This window comes from Lathamus discolor, chromosome Z (genome assembly GCF_037157495.1).
Source record: "Lathamus discolor isolate bLatDis1 chromosome Z, bLatDis1.hap1, whole genome shotgun sequence".
Classification (NCBI taxonomy): domain Eukaryota; kingdom Metazoa; phylum Chordata; class Aves; order Psittaciformes; family Psittacidae; genus Lathamus; species Lathamus discolor.
Genome location: NC_088909.1, coordinates 97,695,802 through 97,700,353, shown reverse-complemented (window position 1 = coordinate 97,700,353; position 4,552 = coordinate 97,695,802).

Here is a 4,552-nt window from a genome sequence, read left to right as displayed (position 1 = left end):
AGAGAGGGAGCCTTCTCTGGCTTTGAGATTGTGATCTAGACATAAACAATAATTTGGTTTCAGCACTAAAATGTACATCTAGCTGAAATTTGATTTTACTGCTGCAGGCCAAATTTCTCTCATATGATTTGTAACTACCTACATAACAACCTCGATTAACTTCCTGTTTAAGGATTTATGAAGATTTATTCCCTACTATTTCAGTTTGACAATCTAAAATGGCCACTTAATTTCAATGTTCCTGCTAATTTGTCTACTTGCTGTGGGTTTACCCTCAGTTTGACTGGGTTCTAGGGATCATTTAGAATAGTGATATTAATAGCTATTTAATCTTAGTAGCACAGTAACTCAAAGATAACTGAGAGTTGCATCTACTTCAAGTCCAATGAATAGGATAATGAGCCTGATTAAAATAATTAAAGCTAGTGGAAATAATACTGGTAGGGAACATGGTTAAAAAGGGTGCTTTTTAGGCAGAAAAGCAAAGGCAAACCTTAGGCAAAACCCCAAGAATTGTAGAAAATTCTAACCTTCTTCCAACTCCTTTTTGTGTATGAAATAGAAGAAAAAAATAACCAACACCCCAAACAACAAAACCCTATAAATTCTTAATGGAATATCTGAAATTGGGAATTTGATTCCTCTTGTGATATTAAGAACAGAGGTCTACCTCCTTGGGAGCATACTGTGTGGATGTCTTTCAGAAGGCCACATTTCTTCCTTGCTAGGTAAGGCTGGGAGTATGAGAAGGGCCATTGCGTATAATCCAGGATGGAAATTACAAATGTAAATCCTTACTAGGCCCTGTGTCAGCACTGGTGCTTGTCAGAAGGTTAGCTCTACCTACTTGAAGGCAAGCCAAAACAGCAGGATGATGCATTTCTGTCTGCTTCCAAAAGCCACTTCATTCTTCAGCTGCCCCATATAGTGCCAATATATCTGTGTCCTCTCCATCTCCTCACCTTCTCCACAGTCTGGGCCTGGCCTTTTCCTCCTTTAGTTCTAGGACAGCTTACTATAAAGTGAAATCTGTTCCATCTTGTGGTACCCAATGAATCTCGTAATTGTCTGTGCTCCTAGGTCCTGTTATGTTTTCCTTATTTTTTGCTCGATGAGAAAGGATTTCTGTAACATACCTTATTTTAACAAGGATTTTTATTTTTTTTTTTTTAAACCGTGGTCATATCTGTTATCCAGTGTCAAGGGTCTAGTTTCTACATTGAATATATTATTCAGTGTAGTATGATACAAAGACATACGAAAACCAGAGGAAATACTGATCCAAAGGAGGTGTTATGAGGTCATGCTTTTTGCCATTATTATATATTTCACCGAATTTCTGTTATTGGGAAACACTGAAATTGTCTTAGCATACTTCTCAGGACTTTTACTACTTGTAAGGTCAAAGTGTTGTGAAAAATTAGTGTGAAAACCATAACATTTTAGCTTCTGCAGGGAGGTAGCAAAGAAGAGCAGTAGGGTGAGGAGGATGTCTATGTCATCTTCATCATGCTTGTAAAGGTAACTTTAGCTTTGTGTTCTGCCTTAAGCCAGGGTTGAGAAGCCTCAATTTTTCTTCTCTAGGTTTCTGCAGAATGAGAGATTTAATGCTGGGAATATAGCTGGGTAGGACCAGTGCATCTGGGGTGGGTGTCTGATCTTTAAAGAAAGAAGATCTAGGTCCTCTGAATGATGCATTGGCTATTTTAGTCTGAAATTTTACCAGTTGCTCATGACCCTTCTCACAAGCCAGGAAGGGCATGGGTTATATTCACAAGTCTTGGTTTAAGACTCACAGATATGCAGTGGATCTTACATAAGCTGCTTTGCCATGCCTCAGATTTCATAATCACAGGATGGTTGGATTCCTGACCAGCTGCACTAGGCAGGAATTTTGAGTTGCAGTTTACGCCGGACGTGGCTGGGACGTGCTGGCACTTTCAGCTGCTGATTTTATGACTGTCTCACTTAAAGGATTTCTGGTTCAGTTATTGTGTTTTGTAAGTGATCTATACAGCACAGGATCAACATTAATACCTACTAGAGTAATTATCAAAGCATGTGGTGTCCTGATGACACACATGCTTTGATAATTGACAGCTTCTCATGAACGGGTGGATGCTCTGCTGACTGTAGTCCAGAAAGTTCAAATCCTCAGCCAGTCAGCTGGAAAGGAGCTCCCTGCATCTCCTCTCTTCAGGTACTTGCATAATTGTCAAGTCTGGAGAATGATCTGTTGAGGAAAGCTTGGAAGCATCAAAATTTAAGGTTTCAATGATGAAATAGGCACATAATGTAAGCCCTCCCTCTTTCCATTAGTCCAGTCAGGAAGGTTCAGGTCCCTTGAGCAGGCAGCAGGCTGGAGTGCTGCTTTCCCAGAATTCAAACACAAAAAAATGGACTTCAGTGACAGCAGGGTCTGGCCCAGGTGTTTGAGGAGGACAGGGAGCATCATGATCAGTGAATCAATGGCCTTGTTGTTCAGCTCCTCGGAGCTGCTGGCGCTGCTGCTTGCAGGGAAGGAGCAGCCCTGAAGGGAGAGGGTGCAGGAGTGAGAGAGAGCCTCACAGGCTAGTTAGGGCCAGTGCTGTAAGGGGGACACTGCTTCACCAAGGTGATAGCGTGTCCCTGAGAAACCAGCACCTTCAGGAGCTTCCTGTGAGTAACACAAGTATATGTGTTACATGAGGTCCTAGTACACATGCTCTATGAAGTCCCCCTTGTGCATGGAGGGAAATGTGAGGAAAGTATATAAATATGTACTCTTCATATGTCTTCCACACATCTCAACCCTTGCACTGCTGTCCTGGTTGACTCCTTTGAGATGCTTTCCAATATTTTGTATTGTGCTCTGCAGAAACAAAGTAATTTTGTCATTAATCTCTCAGCACATGGAGAAAAAGAGAATTGTTGAGCTCATCTGATACGGGGCTGTCATTTACCCCTGGCCTTCATCTGGGACTTACAGGAAGACAGAAATTTTCTTGTGTCTCATCTCCCTCTTATGTGGTGAGGGGACACTTGGCTTTGACTGTACTGTGGCTTGTGTGTAAAAACCTGCTTCTTAGTAGAATAGTGTCCTAAATGGTGGCCTGTGAGGGCATGGCATGCAGCTGGCACACACAGCCATGCTTTCCTAGGAGTTCAGCTAAATGTTTGACGGTAATGGTGATTGATGGCGTGTAAGTAATGCGGAGAGTTAACAGTGGGGCAAGGTCCAAAACAGTTTGGAAACCATTGCCTTGGAACATGTACTGAAAAATGAGGGCTGTGATTTATCGTTTCCTTCAGAGAAAAACATTTTAAGCAATTCTGATATGAAACAGTCAGCTGTATTAGATACTCATGAAGATAATCTGGTGTTTGCTGTCGTATCCTTCTTCAGCAGATGGTAAAGGCCAGGTACTAATTAAAAAGAAGCAGAAAAAGAAAAGAAAAAAGCTTTAGGTTGGCAAAATGCTACATTGTGTAATAAATAGCATCTTATTTATTATTTCTGCTAACAATTATGGACTGGAATCAGACCTCTCATAAGGAGTAGATCATGCCTCCATCTGTCTACTGCTGGGTTATTCCCCTTGCATTTGCAGCAACTAGTTCTAGACTTGTTAAAGGCAGACCATGGAACAGTTAGATGATTAGGACCAAACTTCAAGAACAGTTTCCCTCCTGAGTTGTTCTTCGTGAGGATAATGGCTGTTCACGGTGCTAAGACAAGTTACTCATCCACTTGCAAGTCCTCTTTAGAAAACCTGCAGTTTCGTTCCTGCCTAAACCTCTACGGACCTGAACCAGATTTGAAATACGAAGGCTAAAATGAACTTTATAAATCAACAGATCAGAGATACTGAGTCTTTGCCAGAGAATATCTAAAAAATGAGCACATGAAGGAAGAATGTAAGTTGGTAATGAATAATCAGAAATATTTTTCAGTTGAGGATTTGATTCGAAGTTCTCTGAAGTTTCTCAATCCAGAGATGTAAAAACAGATTTGACTTTTCCTGTCACTGCCCTTCCTCTTTGCAGAGGGTAAACAAGAATGAAGGTGTGGATGCAAATATAAGGCTTCTTTGAGGTGTGGAAATACAGTGGTTCTGAGGCACTGCGAAGATCTTGGGGCAGCACTTTGAGTTAAGTTTCCAGAGCTGGGACAGACAAAACTATATTGGAATACTCTGGGCTGCATTATCAAATTGCACTAATAAAGAGATTACAGCTGAGTCTGGAAGAGTATTGCAAAAGTGCAAGTACAAAACAATCTCAGTTTCCATAAGCATGAAAAATGGAAAGAAGCTAAAACTGAAGAAGAAAGGAAAAGACCAGGCAATCCTACATCAGCTAACAGTGTAAAATAAGACAGTTAAAGTGAGGGTAATTCTCTGGGCTTTTACAACAGCTGAAACCATCAAAATCAATCAATGAGGGCATTACCAGAGTCAAATCTAAAGTCTTATCTGGTGAGGGCTCAACATAGCAGTCTAAGTCCTGATGTATACTCATAGGTATTAGACCAGAGAAGCTTTTGGCTCTTTCAGTTAAACAAAGAGAAAAA